General features: G+C 34.0%; 1 pseudogene across 1 annotated transcript in view; it reads right to left on the bottom strand.

Moving 5' to 3' along the window:
* Positions 1–793: 793 nt before the first annotated feature.
* The window catches only part of LOC309815796 (microtubule-associated protein 9-like), a 41,196-nt pseudogene continuing 20,627 nt past the window's right edge, over positions 794–21,362 (bottom strand). Inside the window, exons 5-13 of the transcript XR_014296140.1 lie at positions 19,012–19,105; positions 17,070–17,305; positions 15,214–15,284; positions 14,032–14,200; positions 13,089–13,169; positions 11,429–11,591; positions 11,169–11,307; positions 10,858–10,990; positions 794–3,990 (exon numbers count right to left, since the gene is read on the bottom strand). The product of XR_014296140.1 is annotated as a microtubule-associated protein 9-like (transcript). The remainder of the gene's footprint in view (positions 3,991–10,857; positions 10,991–11,168; positions 11,308–11,428; positions 11,592–13,088; positions 13,170–14,031; positions 14,201–15,213; positions 15,285–17,069; positions 17,306–19,011; positions 19,106–21,362) is intronic.

The raw sequence follows: 21,362 nt of genomic DNA, 5'->3' as shown, positions 1-21,362 counted from the left end.
TATTTTGTAAAATACTTTTTCTCTACTTAGTCCATGATTCAGGATTTTAAAAATGTCAGTATTTCCCCACATTTTCAGTGACAGTGTAGGTGCACAAACAGCTCTGATCTGTTGGATAGTTATGGAGAAGGCTGTGAAAGAGCAAGGGCACATCTGAGAGGATAAAAATTAATGACATTAATAACGACCACAGTTACAAGAGTTAGAGCAAAAATTTTATCAGATTATCAAAATTGTGGAATGGTGGACAGTCTACAGCTGGGAAACCTGATACCTGAGTTGTCACTCTAGAATTCTTATGGTCATTTGTGTGATCTTGAGAAAGTCAGAGGCTTTGGAAATCAGTTTCTTCAATTTAGAAATAAGTCTGGACCAGGCTTGTTAAAATTCCTTTCAGATTCATAGTTATATCACTCTAAGGTACATATAACTTTGGACAGCTAAATACTATCAGGTACTGTTTTGGCAACATCAAAAATATCAGTTTCAATACTATATAAAAAATAAATGAACTACTAACATTTTCAAAATGTGGTACAGTACAAACCACTGGAATATTGTTATGCCTGAACAGTTCTTATTTTCTTACATTAAGAAAAATTTAACCTCCTACAGATCTAAAATGCCATATTGTTTCTTTTTACTTATGTCACTGATTTTCTTGGTTATTATGAAACTTCATTTCTGAATAAAATTTTATTTTTTAGTATTATTATTTAAATTTCTAGGGGAATTATTTTCAGTAATCTTTTAAAATATTCATTAAATTCCTATTTATTTTAAGTGTCAGCATTCTTCAAGTACTCAATACAGTTTACACAACTAGAAGTTTAATCTGAAAATCTATAGGTTTTTAGTGTCTTTAATTTGAATTAACATTCCCTCATACTATAACAAAAACTTAATGAAAGTTAATGATATTGATATCTGATAATTTCTAAGGAAATATGGGGAAAGCATACAATTTAAGTAGACAAATATATTCAGGAGAATATTATCTGGCTTGATTCTCCCCTTTGGATCTCAGAAAGTAAATAGCACTGTATTTTCATCCAGCTCCGAGAACTCAGCTTTATTTCTGCTATAAGCAAAGAGGTGATTTCACTCAACTAGACAATTCAATCAGCACAGCTTGCTGTAAACAGGAAATAATATATTATTTAGCGTAGTAAGACGAAAATCCCATTTGAGGGAAATGACTTGTTGGGTCTTTGCAAACACCTCAATTTCCCTTTTCATTGACCTCACAAGCAATGCTAAGGAATTAGTATTTAGATTTCTTTTTAGAAGGTCCCAAACACAGGTCACCTCTATATTTGAGTGCTACAACCTAGACTGGCGAGGAAAGCAGAGATTTCTTCTTATATGACAACCAAGTGAAATGTTAACTCATCATCATCAGCCTCATCCATGTTAACCTTCTCACAAACATGAGGTGGGGAAACAAACGGCTCAAGCTAGGAAGTAAGTGCAAACAATGAACATTTATTAAGCCTTTTCTTATGTGCCATATTCTTTATATTAATTAACTAACTTCAATTCTCACAACTCAGAGGTGATAATAGTTAATCCACTATGCATGATAAATTAGAAGAAATGTTCAGAATGCTTGTCAATATTTAATGTGAAATCTATGACAAACACACTTAAGATCTCACATTCATAAAAGTAGCTGTACATTTTTCTATTTTTCCTTTTACTTCCCTGGAATTTGCAAATATCTTTTAAGCTATGAATAGAATTCAATACAATAAATACTTACTCTTTTCTGTTTGGTACTGTGGGGGACACACAAATGAAATAAGGGAGGCCCTAAATCCCATACTGATACTGCTGGTAATTAGTTCAATTTCATGACAGATTCTCCTAGTTCCAGTAGTATAAAAAGGCTTTCAGTTTTAGTTATGAAATTTTAAATTTATCTGTAGCACTGATGTGATCTTACAAAGTGATCCACGACACCTTTCTTACCTTGCACATCCACTGCAGCAAGAAGGCTAATCCTCAGAGTGTGAAACCTCCCAAGTAACTGTCTGAAAGCCTAAGTTCCATAACTCGCTGGGTGCTCTGACATTCTAATACTAGACACGGGCATTTGACTAACTCCTTAAATACTATGAATTCTTTTTTTCATTTGAAGATCTAATGAGGTTAACTGTCTCTAATAACAAACAGCTATTTCTTAAAGGAAAGATAATCTATGGATAACAATACATGATTTTAGGATCTGAGAAGTAAAATGTGTTTTTAAGGTTGATATAATACAGAGGTCTTGACAGAATTTACAATTCTCTGAGGTCACATGAGAGCATGAACATGAGCATCTGAATTCTAGAGGTAGAGAGACTTCATTAGCTCTAATCCCAGCTCAGTCACATGCTAAATGTGTGGTAAGTTATTTGATTTCTCTGAGTCTCAGTATTTTTATCTGCAAAATGAAGCTAATAACATGTACTCTGAATAGTTGTTGTAAAGACAAAAACTAATACTTGTAAAGATCTAGTAGAGAGGATACAACAGGTACTTCATAAATAGTAACTTTTTTCTCATCTATCATTGCATTGCATCATTGGCTGCAGTAGCATTTCAACTCTGAGGGCATATATTTGGTCTGTGATAAACTAGTTGACCAGTTCAAGTATGAGTCCGATTAATAAGGATATGCAGAGATCAAATAAAAAAATAGATTCTTTGGACATTTTCTACAAATTACCTTCCCATACAGCTGTCTTCTAAATATAAAGTAGATGACTCTGGATTAGCTAAGAGGACAAAAATTGCCATTATCATCTTTATGGCTTTAGTCTGGAAAATAAAAACAGCGATAATGACCTTGGACTCTTGTGGAATTTCCATAAGTAATGTATATAATTACCATGAAATGGACATCTTTTGATATCAATGAAATAGTAAAGTGAGATAGAATTTAGGAAGACACATTTCAGAGGTCTGCTCATTATAAAGTGCCTATGATTTTCACTTAAGCAGGAACGGATAAAGAATACTCATATTAAAACATATGGCAGGGCTTCCCTGGTGGTGCAGTGGTTGAGAGTCCGCCTGCCAATGCAAGGGACACGGGTTCGTGCCCCGGTCCGGGAAGATCCCACATGCTGTGGAGTGGCTAGGACCATGAGCCATGGCCACTGAGCCTGCACATCCGGAGCCTGTGCTCTGCAACGGAAGAGGCCACAACAGTGAGAGGCCTGCGTACCACAAATATATATATATATATATATATATATATATATATATATATATATATATATATATATATGGCAACATTCTTAAATAAAATGCCTAAGCGATTGGATGATTCTACTGAACTACTGCTTCAGTTGACCAAAATTCTAACTTGCACAGTGCAAATGCAACTACTTTGAACTAAAGATTCGTTTTAGAAGAAATAATATATGCATACTCCCCAGTGACCATTCATTTTAAAACCCGAATCTAGATGTGCAATCATTCGCAAAATCAATTATTCCTATGATTATGGTACCTAGATGGTTTTCTTTTTATATTGGAGAATAAACATACTAATAACATGAACAGGTTAGGGAAAGTGATCATGGATCATCAGACTATAAGAATTATCAGAACATGATAAAGGGTTATGTATTTCAATGGTAAAAGCAATCTGATTATTAGCTCTTCATTTGAAGCAGTTTATCTACAGTTCTAAAATGCTTTCAATGCTTTCACTGATTAAACTCTAAAGCATCTTTTTCATTGTCAGCAGAAGTGACTGGCATTTAATTAAAATAGACTCTTCTAACTATAAATAATTGAATTAATAGTTTTAAATTTAGATTGGCTAAAATTGGTGAATTGATAAATAACTAAATAATGCAAGAGTAAGAATTATCAAGACACTTTTGAGAACACAGTTCTGCTTGGAGGGCTCCATGGAGGAAGTGCCTCATTTTCAAGAAAGGGATGATGTTTCTTTTGTTTTCGTTCAATTCTTTCCTTCTTTTCTTTTTTTTCCTAAAGAGAAAATAGAAAACTATTTATATATAAATTTATATACAAATATGACCATTATTTTCATATCAAGTTGCTTGCTGAAGAACAAAATAATCATTATAAGGTATTTAAATGTCATTTGCTAGCTTAATTGGTTATAAAGTAATAACAACTAGGGAATATTGCTAAATTATGAGTATACTATCAATAGGCATTAATGCACCACTTAATTTTTTAAATATTAAAAGTAATAATATTAAAAAGAATTATGTAAAATAGGAAAAAAAAGACTGGTAATCCCATAATTCAAAGAGAATAATTATTAGAAGTTAGTGATGACTTTCTGAGAACAGAGTCTCAGAAATAAATTTACTGGGTGCAGAGGTTGAGTACGTGATGGCAGCAGAGGATACTTCACATTGTTTAAAAATATTGGAATATTGAGGTTCATGTTTCTTTGCTTGTTATTGAGCTTGAGCACATTTTCATTTCTTTAGTGCTTTTGTGAAATTTTTGCTCTATTATTTGACTCTTCTAACTGTATGGGTATTGGTGCTTGTAATTTTTAGCAATTTACATATTTTCATATGATAAATATTATCCTTGCAGCATTTTATCTACATTATTTTTAGTCATTATTTTTTACCAAAATATTAATATTTCAACCATAGACAACTAAACTGTTTAAAGAGTAATATAGTCAAAATTTGCATACCCACTACCTGCCTTTTGAAATAAAACATGACCAATACTTGTGCAGCCCTTGTACCCACTCCCTCACCATACCTGTTTTTTCTCCACCATCCAGAGATAACCATTACTGAATTTAGTGCTTATAGTTGCAGTGCATCCCTTAATACCTGTATCACACACACGTATTCATCGCCAAACAACAAATAATTTTGTTTTGCAGGGTTTTTGAGTTTATGCTAAAAGGTACCATGCTATATAATCTTTTGCATCTGTCTTTTATTTATGACCATATTTCTAAGATCCATCTATATGGAGCTGTAGCTCTAGTTCATTGATGCACAGAATTCCAGTATATCAACATATCACAGTTTACTAATCTATTTTTGTGTTGAAGACATGAAGTTCTAATGTTTTTTCCACACAAAGACAATGCGGCTGTAAATATCCCTGTTTGATTCCTTGTGCTTATAAGCCAAGATTTTCTCTCCAAGTATATGCCTAGGAGTGAAATTGCCAGTTTGTAGGGTATGAATATGTTCGACTTTGCTGGACAATAATGATTTATTCTCCAAAGTTGTAGAAAATTACCCTCCAGCCAGCAAATATACTGGTTTCTAATTTTGTATTATTAATATGCTGTATTCTATTGTTTGGCATTTTATATTTAATGTTTAAATCTTTTGAAGTTTGTATTGCAGTAAAGTAATTGTTTGAAGTGATTTTATGTCCAAATGTCACAAATAATCCCAACTGTTATTGCCTTGCATCCATTAATTTGTGTTCCTTTATTATATAATACATCCTTACAGGTAACAGGTTTTGAGGCTATTATTCTACTTGTACTATACTATAATTTGTGTTCATTCATTCAATGTTAAGCACTGAGATATTACTCTGGGTCAAGCAGTATACAGGGAGCCATGCATGAAGTGATTATAAAATACAAACACACAGGTTACTGTTCCTGTCCCTTAGGGAACTTTCAAAATAGATGGTTAATAAATAAGTACATAAACAACAGATAATTCCAAATTGTGTGAAATTCTGTGAAACATATAAACAAGCTGTTGTGATTGACAAAAAATGAAAGGAAGTACTTACTTTCAAAGAAAAGTGGATTCAGGGAAAGTCACTTTGAGACGTGATGGGTAAGAGGAGCCACTGGTGAAGTGCACTGAGGGGAGGGCACCCCATGCAGACAGAAGTGTGTGTGTGAGGACTCTGACAAGTGAGGCAAACTTGGGATGGGAGAGGAAGCCAGAGAGCCAGTGTGAATAAAGCCTGGCGGGAGATGGGAGCGGGGTCCCAGATGAGAATGACAAGGTATATGTGTAAGATCAGATGGGGCCTGGCAGGCCATGGTAACATTTAGAACACAGGTTTGGAAAAAAAAAAAAAAAGAGTTGTCAACAGGTGATTTGGAGGAGAAAGGCAGAATGCTGAGAGGTAAACCGGGGGGGGAACATGGCAGCAGAGGAGGAGGCAGCTCAAGTGGAAGGGGAAATCGACTGTGCAGAATGCCCAGAGGTCTAGGAAACAGGGCAGAAAAGAATACAAATCATAGGCTAGATGCTCTGGCAAAACCGTAACTCTCAAAGTTTAGTTTCAGAAAAGGGATAAGATGGGGGTTTCCTGAGGAAGAAAAGGATATGAAGAACTAAGGAAGTGTAAACAAACTTTCCAGAAGTTCAGCTATTAAAAAAGATGAGGGGCTTCCCTGGTGGCGCAGTGGTTGAGAGTCTGCCTGCCAATGCAGGGGACACGGGTTTGTGCCCCGGTCCTGGAAGATCCCACATGCCGCAGAGCAGCTGGGCCCGTGAGCCATGGCCATTGAGCCTGTGCGTCCGTAGCCTGTGCTCCATAATGGGAGAGGCCACAACAGTGAGAGGCCCGTGTACCGCAAAAAAAAAAAAAAAAAAAAAAGAAAAAAGAAAAAAAAAAGATGAGGATCATAGCTGCAGGGAAATGAAGAATTAAGAGAGTTTATTTTTATTAAGATTACTTATCCTGAGACTTGATGGGAATAATCCAGGAGGGTAGAAGAATGCAGATTCACAGGAGAGTGAAATGGTACGTTCATATTTCATTGCTTGATTGGTACAGTCCTGCTTCATATTATTTTGAAAATATTATCTTCCATCGTCTCACATTTTTATTTTACCAGGTGAATTTTAGAACCATTTCATTTCCCTGCTATACTCCCTTCCAAGAAATGACTGAGTATCTGAGGATTAATATGAAATCTAAAAAATGATCTAGGAATACTTGAAATGTTAATAGCATTTGGCCTTTCATCCTGCAGCTTGGACTGTCTCTCTGTTTCTTCAAGTTTCTGCTAAAACTATAAAGTTTAGTGGTTTCCTTGTATTCCAAAGAGCAATGGTGTCATGGAACACTTGGACAACCCTGCCTCTGCAGGCTGAATGGCACAGGAGGAGTGGTATTTTGGTAAATTATTAGGTGTCTATGCTTCTTTCATCAGTACATAAATGGAATTGATAATGTCACAAGAAGAATATGGTAATGTAAGTTTCCCTTAACATACAATTATTCACATATAACAAAAGGATTGAAGAGAGGTGTGAAATTTTCTTTTTGTCTTAACATTTTGCTCTTCATCATGAGAATGTTTTCATCCTTGCTATTTCTAATAAACAGAGAACCTCATTTCAGAATCCTAACTGAGAAAATAAAATCTGTAATTGGACCACGGTCAATCATCTTATTACTTTAGAGAGAGGCAGGCCCTCTAGCTAGATGAGAGAAAAGCAATGACCATACAGTGTCCTCAGAAACTGACTGAAAAAACCTCATTGTCCATTCCATTTAACATAGGGACAAAGAGGAACTGCACGCAACCTTGAGTTTGCCGGTAGGTGCTAAAAAGTCAGGGCAGGAAATAGGCAAATAATTTTCAACCTTAATATCAATTTACATGAATCAATGTTATCTTGAGTAATAATTAAAAGAGGTTTCTTAAAAAGTCCTTCTGTCTACTGTTTGTTGGGGGCTGAATCTTTTGCTTATTTTCTTATTAATTGTAACTATGAATTAATCTGGGAACCAGCTTGAAGAAGCATCTTACCTGATCTTTGGCTACAATTTTCACCTAAAACAGTGACCCATCAATTGCTCACTCCCAAAACTAGGTTTTACATCAAAATTTTGAGATGTTACTTTACATGAAAATTGAAGTAATTAGCTCTTCTTTATAGGGGTATTTTTCCATTCTCCCTGCAAACAAATTTCAATAAGAAATTGGTAAGATGGGGAATAGAGCTGTAACATGTTGTACATGGATATTTTTTTAGGTAGCACTGTATTGTAGGGATATATTGTATACCAAAGCAAGTTATTTTGTCTTAGGTCTTTGGTGAGTTTTTGTCTTCCAGAGGATTGATTAGAATGAGAAAGTGACTAACCACTGTAATAAAACATTGTGTACCTAACTATGACTTAGTCACTAAGGAAATTCTATCTAATTTTCAAGACAATGTGAAAATAAAACTGAAAACTGAAACATTTACATTCAGTTACTACTCTAAAAGATACTAGCATAATTAGCATACATCCCCTTAATATAAGAAGATTTTTAATTTTTCTTAGAACAAAGCATTATTTAAGAGTTTAATCTAAGGAAATCATCATAGAACACTACTATCCTCATTCAAACGACTGAACCAATTTTGATCGCCTTATTACTGTTTCTCTGCATGGATTTAGCATTATAGCAGTACTAAACTCAACACATAAACAACAATAAATTCTGTTTGTATTTTTATTAGGATTGCATTAAATTTGTAAATTACTTCAGGGAAAACTGACATCTTTATAGCATCATTATAAGATTGTTTCTATACAAGGACAGGTTTGTTCTAATTTCTCAGGTATTCATTTGTGTCCTTCAGAAGTTTTCTTTATATTGGTATTGCACATTTCCTAAGTTTATTCCTAAATGTTACATCTTTTTATCCTATCTTTAAATAGCCTGATTTGGGTCCTGTGTGTGTCTCTAGCTACTACTGATTCTAAAATTTATGTGGAAAAAAAAAAAACCCAAGAATATTCAGAAATACTTTGAATGAAGAGTTATGAAGGGAGATTAACCCAAACATATATGAAAATATATAAAGTTCTGATGATGAAACAGTGTCATACTAGAATATGTACAGTGATAATGACCAATGGAACAGAAAGTTAAGAAACAAACAGACCTGAAAATATGGGAATGATCTAATGTATCATATAATAAAGACAGTACCTCAAATCAGTGGGTAAAAGATGTGCTGTTTTATGAAAGATGTATGTGGAAAAAATAAAGATGGAATCATATTTCCCATCATACACTAGGATAAATTCTAAGTAGAGCAAATGTTAAAATGTTAAATATTAAAATCATAAAGTTATTAGAAGAAAAATGGCAGCTTTGACCCTAAATTTTGGAGAAAGTCCTTTCATCTACACCTGAAAATCAGAAGCCATAAAAAAAGACTGATAGATTTGAAACCTGAAAATAAAATTAAATTCTTCATGGAATAAAATGATATAAGACTTCCCTGGTGGCACAGTGGTTAAGAATCCACCTGCCAATGCAGAGGACACGGGTTTGAGCCCTGGTCCAGAAAGATCCCACATGCTGTGGAGCAACTAAACCCGTGTGCCACAACTATTGAACCTGTTCTCTAGAAACCGTGAGCCAGAGCTACTTAGTCCATGTGCCACAACTACTAAAGCCCATGCACCCTAGAGCCCATGCTTCACAACAAGAGAAGCCACTGCTATGAGAAGCCCACACATCACAATGAAGAGTAGCCACTGCTTGCCACAACTAGAGAAAGCCTGTGCGCAGTGAAGACCCAATACAGTGAAAAATAAATAATAAATAAATAAATTTCCTATAATAATGATATAAGCAAAGTTGAGAGACCAACAATACAATGGGAAAAAATTTGTAACTCATATCAGAAATGGTAGGCTAATTTCCCTAGTACCTAAAAAAGTTTCTAGAAATCAGTAAGAAAAAGACCAATGAAAAAATGCTCAGTTTATGAATTGACACTTTACAGGAAAAAAAAATACAAATTATCTTCACACAAATGAAAGGATACTCAAGCTCAATCCTAACCAGAGAAATGCAAATAAAAAAATACTCTGGATGACATTTTTTTAACTTGCTGATAGACATGAATTCAAAAAATTTGATAGGGCTTCCCTGGTGGTGCAGTGGTTGAGAGTCCGCCTGCCGATGCAGGGGACACGGGTTCGTGCCCCGGTCTGGGAAGATCCCACATGCCACAGAGCGGCTGGGCCCGTGAGCCATGGTCGCTGAGCCTGCGTGTCCGGAGCCTGAGCTTCGCAACGGGAGAGGCCAAAACCGTGGGAGGCCCGTGTACAGCACAAAAAAAAAAAAATTTGATAAGAAACCCAACTGGACCCTAAGCCCTGTGGAGAAATTTTGCACTTTTTGATTGCTGAACATGTGAATGTGTTAACTATTCACATAAAGTACTTATGCATCTGAAATGTATTACTTATTTACTTATTCAAAAATAAATGAATAAAATACATATTTATATTGATATTTTAAAACAGAAAACAGTATTTTGCTTGCCGTCACTGAAAAGTAACTATAAACATAAGTACATTGAAACAAAGAATATAAAGTCCCGTTAGATATCATTTCTCCCAACGTTGATACTTGATTGCTTTCATTAAAAAACACTTAAATAAGACCTTCTCCTTGAGGTCATCAGAAAGGTCAAAAGAAAATAAAAAATGGAATAACTTTCTCATTAAATACAATTTTACTGTGTGTCAGGACCAAGTTCCACCTAAATTAACCTGGTATACCTTCAGTAATACACTTGTCAGTACACTTTTTTATAATTTTAAGTAGAAGAATCATTGCAAAGGATGAATGGGCATGACTGGTAAGTGACTAAATGTCGGGATGTAGGTAAGGAACATTATTATAACTAAAGTTTTAAGCCTGAGTGTTTTAAGGAATAGTAGAATCATTAATAGAAATGAGTAGATCAAATAAATTATGATATATGTAGGAGAGAATGAATTCAACAAGGTAGCTTCCAGGTAGAAATGGTCAGTAGTCATGGGACAAATAGAACTGGAATTAGGGACAGAAAAGTCAGAACAAGTACATTTAAAAGACACAGTGCATTAACAAATAACACCTACCAACCATTTTTCATATTCATCAAGAGCTTGTTTATCTTTATCTTTTTTCTCAGCTCTTTTCAGTTCTTCTTTTCTTTTCTCATTTATTTTCTCTTTTTCCTTTTCCTTGAAAAAAGCTTCCTTTTTTTCATCCCTATGTATGATAGTCAAAACACTGGCAAGTTAAAGGAGAATATATAATAAAGATTCCCTAATGTGTCTTTGCAATAATGAGACTGAGTGCATTAGTAACATTCAAGTAAATGAATTTTAGAAAAGCCTAAAGTGTTACTAATTTAAGATCTATCAAAACATTTATTATTTTGGATTACCATTTTTCAGCAGCAGTTATCTTTCCTTTTCTCAGCAACAGTTTCCTCCTTTCTGTTTCTTAGCTCTTTCATATTCTTTCTCTTTTTTACTTTTCTCTTTAAGATATTCCATCTTTTTCTTTTTCCATTTTTCAAAAGACTGAAAAAGTTCAGAGTTACTTTCTTATTTAATGTGAATATAATAAAATAGTAAAAACACAGTTAATCATTAACTTTCAAATATTTTAAAAATAATTTAGATAATCAAAACCACTGCATACTCGCAGTGCTCCTCTTTTTCTCACAGCACTTTCTTCTTCAGTTTTCTTCCTGTTTTTTTCCTCAAGCCATTTTTTTTGCAGCTACCTTCTTTGCTTCCTTTTCTTTCATGGCTTTCCAGGCCTCAAATGATGCTAAGGCTTCTTCTCTCTTAGCAGCTCTTTTCTATTTTGGAAAATAATAGACAGTAGTATGTATATGTATAAATAGACAAATATAGATAGATATAGATATACATACATTCATTTTTTTTAAAATTCCCTTCATATTCATCAATTTAGGTTTCAAAGCAATCTATTTAAAATAGATTTAGAGAAGTTAATTGATAAAAATGTTATCTGAATTATTCACTGCATTTTAAAATGTCCTTTCTTAAACATTTATCAGATATTGATCTACTACCATGCATGGGAAGGAATTTTTTTTGGAAGTATACTGAACAAATGCTATGAAAATAAACTGTAAAATGCTAATTGGTACTGCAAAGTGCTCATAATGCAATATCGCACTAAAAGAAAAATATCAGGAAAGTTACAGGCCAGAAAGGTAAAGTTATGTACTTTACCTTTCTGGCCTGTAACTTTCCTGATATTTTAACTTTAACTTGACCTTTCTGGCCTGTCAGAGTGAGGTAAATTGACCAAGTCACACAGTAAACTACAGATCTGTGCTTTAACCCTGAGTTTTGACTGACATCAGAGCGTAAAATTCTTACTGCATAAACATATCCCAAGTGTTGAAAACATATGCCAGATTAGAAAACATGTAGGTGAACATATAGCAAGTATGTTATTACTTTACTTACTTCAATCTAATCCTATAATATTCTGTTTGCCTTATAATATTGCATAGCATTAAAGTATATAAAGATTTATTACAGAGATAACATAATTTAGAAGTAAAAGTATGAGCTCCCTCACTGATTTATGAAGAGCAAATGAGGTATCTGGCACTGGCTGTGGCAGATAATGCTACAAAGGCAGTGCCAGTGTCCAGGCACGTCCTCTGCAGGGCTGCTCCACACAGTGCTGTACGCTGGAGAAATATGTTTCTGTCCATGGTAGTATTAAAAACACAATGAAGGGTTGTTTTTTTTTTTCTTTTGTTTTTTTCAGGGATTTTACTTTAGAAGATGGGAAAGAACTGGAGCATGTTGTAGGCAGGAGTTAGAGGCTGAGGGTGAAGTACAGGAGAGAATGAAATGAGAGCCCAGCTCCAGTCAGTGGGAAGGATAGGGGCAAATACTCAGGTAGAGGCTGCTCTTGAAGATACATACAAAACTCAAGATAGAAAAGGGGAAAACTGAAGGTTAATGTCTGATGACCTGATATTCCTGGCTAAGTTGCAATATCAAAGTCAATTTTTAATAATGAAATAGGTACGTGGTCACAGAAAAAACAAGTTCATAATCAGTAGTGCCAAAGCTATTGCTCACATATAAATAATAAAAATCTCTGTGTATCCATGTTTTCATGTAAAACAGTTATATTTATATCAAACTAAAAGTGTATAAAGTACCAGAGAAATAAAATCAGAAATCAATTATTTTATATACAATTTATTTCACCATTTAAAAAACAGTTGATTTAGAAATATTAAACATTCAGACTATTTTACTGACTTAAAAATCCAGAGTATTTTTCACATCTATATTCAGAATACCTGTTCATTTTGAATCCTTAAGTTTTCACTTTCGATTCTTTTAATTCTGTGCATTTCATGTAAATAAACATTTTTCTTTTCTAACCACTCTTGTGGGGAAAAAAAGGCAATATGATATTCAAAGTTTTGCAAATGAATTAGAATTCTTATTTATTTCTGAAATATATGATTAAAACCTTAAAAAAGCAAAACATAAAACTTATAGATTTTATATGTACTAGTATCATTCTTTTTCTGATAATATTCTAATATGTAAAGATGAGCAAGAGTTAAGAAAATCATGTGTTTATATGATTTATATATGTGTAATATAATGTGTAATATAATGACTACATATATTAACATTTTTCTCTGAAATTCACATGGACAATTTTCCAAAGTGTATGATATTCTGTACAACAATTTTCCAAAGTGTACTATATTCTGTACAACTATATACATTAACATTTTTCTCTGAAATTCACATGGACAATTTTCCAAATTGTACGATATTCTGTACAACAAATAAGACAAAAAAAAAGACTTCTTTTTTGGAATTGTAAAAAAATTAGGACAGCTTTCTTCTATGTAAGTTTAACTCAAATACAGAAAGTCTCAGGAAAGAAAAAAAAATTAAAACGCTTTTTGTTCATAACTATGTAAACTTTAAGGAGAAAAGGTATAGAACATAGGTGTACCTCGACTATATTCTGCTTTTGCTGTATTTTTATCAATTGCCATGGCATATTCTCTTTCTTTAAAAACAACTATGATCAGTTAAACAAAGCCTGGAAGGAGATAATTTAGTATAAAAGAAAAAAAAGCTTTGGATTGCTCAGGTATTATAAAGGAAATAAATTAAACATTAAATCATCATCTCTGACAGGGTCATTTTATTTCCTGATAAATCTTATGTGAGTGATTAATTCTTCTAACTTTTAAAAAAATATATTTTCCTTTTTACCTGATAAACAGCTGCCCTTATGTTATCTGCTCCGTCAGGTTCTGTGTTCTGTTTCTGTGAAGGCTTTTGGTGCAAGACTCTCAAAGTCCCTAAATAGTGAGACGTGGGAACTGTCAACGGAATTCTCCTTAGAGAACCAGGTTTCTTTAAGAACTCAGAGGTCACTAATCTGAAAAGATCCAAATGAATCAAGATAAACTATTACAATTGCACTTGGTAGAAGAGAGATTCATTAGATTTTGCAAATACTATATTTGAAAATTACATTATAATTTAATAAATTATAATTACTTTGAAAATGTTGTGTTCTTAGTACACAAAGACCCCTATTCAACATAATTTAAATTTTATTACTTTAAGTTATATAGCTTCAATGCAATTTTTTTTAGGTTTTGTAATTAAAACATTTTTAACAAACATGGACTCAAGTTACATGGGAAAAGACAATATTAATAAGTAGATTTTAATAGTTTCTTATGTTATTTTGCTACATAAACCATCTTAAATATAAAGTTAGACTAGTAACCTCTATTTCAGTGTTGGTGAGGAAATCTGGCCCCCATCTATTCTGGTATATAAAGTTTATTGCACCCTGGCTTTTTCATTTATTTTCATAATACCAACAGTGTCTTTCCTGCTACAATAGCAGAACTGAGTAGTTACAAGAGAGACAATATGGCCTACAAGACCTGACATATGTACTAACTGGCAAATTTACAGAAAACGTTTGCTGACCCCTGTTCTATTTGACTAATGATAATTTAAAAGATTCAGAAGGTTTTGAATAGCATTTATGAGTTCCTATCATTTTAATAAACCAACTTAGTCCATAGAACCTCTAAGTTTAAAGTACAATTTTTCATGTGTTGGACAAAGACATTTAATACAGAAGGTGAATGCTGGACTTTAGCTTTATTACCACTGTATATCTACTGTCTCAGGAAAAATAAAAGAAAGAAACTTATCCCAGGAGCAATGTAGAACATAGAGGATCATTGATCAATTCCTTTTTATAAATGAATATATTCAACTAGGGGGATTTACTATGAAGTAACTACTTCATTGTTCTCATAAGAAGAAAATTAAGTGACACCAAATGAAATTTGCTGTACAGAAGTTAAACTAAAACTAGTTTTCTTGGAATGTAAACCCATAACTGAGGGAAAATGATAATTTTATTACCTGCTAGATGCATTGGATGCTCTATTATTTGTTGACTTTTTATTCTTCATATTTCTATCTTGAATTATTTTCTATTAAATAGAAAAGGCCAAAGATGGATTACTCACTGTATCTATCACAGTTAGACTTAGAGGCCAATCTTCCAGTAAATCTATGTTTTTAAAGCATCTACTATGTGTCAAGTATTTCTGTCACCAGGTACAAATAAGGATATTACATTTTAGGGAGGTTGACTGGCAAAAAACACGTAAACTAATGTCACTCATGAAGGAGATAAACTAGGGTCCAGTGACAGGGACAGAGTGGAGTTGATGAGCCACAATAATGAATGTGATCAGGGAAGGCCTACCTGAAGGCTCGACATCAGAGCTCAGACAAATAATGAATAACAAAGGGCCACATGATGTTCTATGGAGAGCATGATAATTTTGAGAAACCAAAAAAGGTGAAAGATGCTGAGGCACAGTGAATGGCAGGGAGAGCTGAGAAGTATAAGGTCCGGGAAGAATCGTATGAGATCTCCAGTGGTGAGGAGTCTGCATTTTATTCCATGGGGAGAATCCAACAAAGAAACCTTAGAGGTGAATGATTAATCAGACTTCAGATCACTCAGTAGAGAGTAAGAATAAAGCTAAGGATTCATTCAAAAGAAATATGTTATAATCTTACTTGTTATATATAAATCACCTGTTCTAATTTAGAATTACCTCTGTTAAACATTTCTAAGAGCTGTCTATGAATTCCAGAGTACCCGTCTTCCTTTTAAGGAATAACTTTTCTACTTTACACGGACAGATGGGTGCTAACACTAAAGTGAGAGCAGGTGTAAACACATCCCTAGCTTGGCATTAGCACTTTTTCCTAAGGAAACTGGTTAATGACAATATACCTGGAATGTGGCTTAATGAACCTTCTCCATAAAATTTAATAAAAACTTAATACTCTGTATTATAAAAGTCTTGTTCAACCACAAGTTCTCAGCTAACTGTTATCTCCCCTAGTAATAAGTATACATAGTCACCAATTAACTGCAGGAGAAACTGCATAAAGAAAATTTAGGAGAAATAGGGCTTCCCTGGTGGCACAGTGGTTGAGAGTATGCCTGCCGATGCAGGAGACACAGGTTCGTGCCCCGGTCTGGGAATATGCCACATGCCACGGAGCAACTAGGCCCATGAGCCATGGCCACTGAGCCTGCGCGTCCGGAGCCTGTGCTCTGCAACAGGAGAGGTCACAACTGTGAGAGGCCTGCGTACCACACACACAAAAAAAGAAAATTTAGGAGAAATAAAGACTAAAGTGCTCCCCATAAATTTTAACAGTATAGTACTCTGGTGCAATGTAGTGTAGGGATAAGTAATCCTACATATCACAAATCTTCTCAAGGTAATAATAATAATATTCCTGATAATGATCCTGTCCATCCATTTAAATAGGTATGGATGTTGATAAACTTTTCTTAAAGACTTTTATTAAATTTTATAAAATATTTAAAAATGATATCCAAAGGAATATCCTTCACTAACTCGAAACCTTAGAAATTATTCCAGACAGCTGCATTTTTATAACGTGAAGACCTACAGAAACCTACCCACTTCTGGGTATGTATTTCTGAAACATTTAAAAGTATATTATGATCATATACTCTGATAACTTTTAATGAAATGTTGGGTTTTATTATTTTCACTGCAAACCTCCCCTGAAGTTAAAATTCTATTGAATAAGAATCACTTGACAGTATAATACCATTATTTCCACAGATAATTCAGATGTACCTAACATGGAAGATAAAATATTTAAAAGTTCTATTTTGAATTTTAAGCTGTAGTATAGAAGGTACAATTTTATATAAATACCTTTACAGACTCAGTGCATAAGATACTCTGAAGTTGAAATAGTGGTGGATCATCAAACGTTAAGTCATTATTCATAATCAGTTCAGCTTTCTCCTTTTCTTCTTCAAGATCACCAGTAGTCACTTGACTTTCCTTGGGTTTCTCAAGTGTAGTAACAGAGTCTATCAAAAATGAGTTCTCTTCATTTTTACTTGATTTCAAGGAATTATGGTTTTCAGTGCATTCTTCATTCTGATCTATTTTGTGACAAAGTAACAGAACTAAATCTCCCTTCTGAATTAATAAGGTGTATAACAGAATCATTTGCTTTCTGCTAAATTAAAACTATCTATAATCTATTTCTTGCAAAATAATAAATAGAGAAAACTATCATATTCAACTAGAGTAAACTTTTTTTCCCAAGTGAGCTACAAAAGAAAAAAATGACTACTAAATCTACTAAAGCATTTGACACACCTTAGAAAATGGAAAAACAACCCTAAACCATAGACATGCCACAAGACTTTGTTGGTGTATAAACCAAGTAAGTGAAATAGCAACATCTATTCTATTCAAAAGCCTGTGTTTCTTAGCTGGAGCAAGAGGCACAGATTTCTAAGATACTACAGTTACTAGCAATACACTTATAATACTGTACAGATGTAGAGAGAACCAAGAATCAATGCAGTTCTAGAAGAGGCCACCACACAGAGAATAAAGCCATCCTTTAGAGTTTTACTCCCACTAAGATGCAGTGTTGCCTCTGATACCAAAAGGGCAAGAAGGGAAGGCCTAGTACTTACCCTTTCAGTGCTCAAGAGACAGGCTTAAACTCTGGCATGGAGGATTCAGTTTTGCTTTTACAGAATTGCTTCTATTATTCTGACTCTACCACACTTTAGAATGTTCAACAGAAAACCAGTGCTTTCTGCGTTGATCACCAACTTTCAGTTCTACTAAGATCCACCTACTGGCCAACCTGTATCTTTACTATCAAAGTCTTAATTACGAGGCTTTCATTACAGCCATTTCTGGGGAACTCATTTTGAGGTAAGCTAGATATAATATCACTTTATAATTCCAGTTATACATTCATATTTGGAGACTACTCATGATTCAAAGTATCATTAATGGATTTTTTTAGAGCTGCTAATCAAAGTAATCAGTGAAAAGAACAAGGACTCTGGAGCCAAAGATTCAAATTATGGCTCCATCACTGACCTTGGATATGTTTCCCAATATCTTTGCACTTCAGTTTTTCTCATCTGTAATATGACAAAAATTATACTACATAGTAAGCACTTAATAAATGTAAGTTATACATCCCAGTCTTAAAAACAGCTATGCCTTTAGCTCTCATTAAGTTATATGTCATAAGACTAAGGAAAGAAACAATGTTAACTACTCATACCTCACACTTACTATGTGCTAATGATGGTTCTGTTCTACATGAGTTACATGGATTAAAACTAATTTAATTCTCACAACCACCCTACTCTTATTAATCCCACTTTAAAGAGCAACATACAGGGCCAGAAAGGTTAGTTACTGTCTCATGTAGTTGTACCTAGATTCAAATCCAGCTTAATCTCACTCTAAAAGTTCACCTAACCATTATGTTGACTATTGCAGCAACATCTACATAATAATAGTTCACATTTAGTGAATACTGTACTTGTGCCAGGAATTGAGTTAGTGGCTAAAATGCATAGTATCACTTAATTTTCACAATAGCCTTATGAGATTGGTCTTATTATAACTTGGGGAATTGAGACATTGAGAGATCAAGTTCTGCATCTACAATCACATGGTTAATAAATTGTATTTTGGGGATTAAAACTCAGGCAAACACAAACATATATTTTCCCTATAACTGTGTAAAGTATTATTTCTTTTACAAATAGCATTCTAAGCAACACAGAGTTCATAAATAAAATAAGGTAAAATAATTTGATATAATCACCTGTAATGGAGGCTTTTTCCCCAGATACTAGTGAAAAGGAATTTCTGAGACTTTCTTTAAGGGATGATGATGATAGACATGTTAACCATGCATCCTATTTAAAGAAAATGTATTTACTAGTAAGTTTAGTTCTCAAGAGTTGTGGGAGGCAATAGGATTATTAAAACTACTTCATAACTCTGAAATCTGCATTATTAGTTTTCTGCTAAACACCAAAAGTAAGTCAAAGGAGGTTATAATATGCTTAACTTTCAAGCCTTTATATCTTGATCATTAAAATAGGTCAGGGTTTCCCTGGTGGCGCAGTGGTTGAGAGTCTGCCTGCCAATGCAGGGGACACGGGTTCATGCCCCGGTCCGGGAGGATCCCACATGCCATGGAGTGGCTGGGCCCATGAGCCATGGCTGCTGAGCCTGTGCGTCCAGAGTCTGTGCTCCACAATGGGAAAGGCAACAACAGTGAGAATCCCCCATACCGCAAAAAGATATATAATAATAATAATAATAATAATAATAATAATAATAATAATAATAATAAAAGAGGTCACTAAGAGCTATTCCAATTCTTTAACTGAAACCTCTATATTTTCAAAATTCCTGCTGCTCTAAAATCAAATCTCAGAAATATTTAAGGTAAATATTTGACATCTCTTTCTCTAAGTATATACTTTATTAGAAAGTATAAAGGAAATAGTAGGTAAAAACCTAGTTTCAAACAAATATTACTTGTTGACCAAATGAAAGCAATTTATAAAACCAAGTAGACAGTTACTTCCAAATATTTTAGATAAAAAAACTACATAGGGGCTTCTCTGGTGATGCAGTGGTTGAGAGTCCGCCTGCCGATGCAGGGGACACGGGTTCATGCCTCAGTCCAGGAAGATCCCACATGCCGCAGAGTGGCTGGGCCCGTGAGCCATGGCCGCTGAGTCTGCATGTCCGGAGCCTGTGCTCCACAACGGGAGAGGCCACAACAGTGAGAGGCCCGCATAACGCAAAATAAAATAAAATAAAATAAAAACTACATAGATTTCATAAACTTTAGTTTTCCTCAAAATTCCTATATCTGAATTAAAATAATTATTATATTTGAAATGAAGTAATTATATTTGTGTGCATAAATTAAACATCTCTTTATAGAATAATACTCTATTCTAAAGGTGATATTATAATGTAAGAAGTTTGATTTTGCTGCATAGATAATAAATTTTAATTTTCTTTCCCATAATATTTACAAAGAAAATTATATGTCAAAAGCAATAGAGAGAAACCATCTGGGAAGATGGCAGATGGGCTCAAACACTGGAGTCTACCCTGAGAAGAGAAGATTTACCCAAGGAGATTTTCAAGTTAGTCACCATTTTCCTGAGGAAATTCCCCCAAATGTGCAGCTTAGTAGAAGGCTGCAGCATTACTAGACTGGCTTGAGGGGTCAGAAGATCGAGTTTAGGACTAGAAGATCAGCCAATAAATTTGGAGAACAGCTGCAGAAGGCATGAATCCCAATATCTGCATATAAATCCACCTCAAACACTTGGCTCATCTATGCATGGCATGGGAAAGACCTCAGAGGGTCCTGTAAAATCACAGTAGCTAGAAAGTGAAAAAACTAAGCAGAGATTTCAGTCAATGTCAATGGCAAGGGAGACAGAGCTGGGAATTTGTCTAGCCATAATATCTGTGTGCTAGAACACATGTTCAGAGGAACATAACAGAATCCAGAATCTCTACAACATATAATTCATAATGTTCAGTAGTCAATCAAAAAGTTAATAAGTAATGTTAAAAAAAATGGTGACACATACTCATGAAAACAAAAACAACAAAACCACTCTATAGTAACCAAGCCAGAGATGACCCAGATGTTGCAATTAGCAAACAAGAACTTTAAAGTAGGGATTATAAATATTTTCAAGCACTTAGGAGGAAATATATACATAGTGGCTGAATAGATGGGGTATCTTATTATTAGATACAGAAAATACAAAAAATACCAATGGAAATTCTAGAGTTGAACACTACTGAAATTTAAAAAAAAATCACCGATAGACTGAACAGCAGATCAGGAATGGTAGAAAAAGGCAGTGAACTTGAAGACAGAACAATACAACTTATTCAATCTAAAAAAACAAAGGAAAAAAAGATTAAATAAGCATGAAAGAAATTTAGAGATCAGTGAGACATATCAAAAATTTCAGTGTGCATGTAATTACAAACAAGAGGAAGGAAAATAAAACAGAGAAAAAAAATTAACTTCCCATCTGCATGGAAATTATCAGTTTACAAATCCTGAAATCTCAACAAAACCCAAGCAGAATAAATATAAAGAAAACCACACCTAGGTACTTCATA

This window comes from Mesoplodon mirus (genome assembly GCF_964341445.2).
Source record: "Mesoplodon mirus genome assembly, chromosome: 2".
Classification (NCBI taxonomy): Eukaryota; Metazoa; Chordata; class Mammalia; order Artiodactyla; family Ziphiidae; genus Mesoplodon; species Mesoplodon mirus.
Note: the sequence above shows the minus strand (reverse complement) of the source record. Positions and strands in the feature narration are given on the sequence as shown.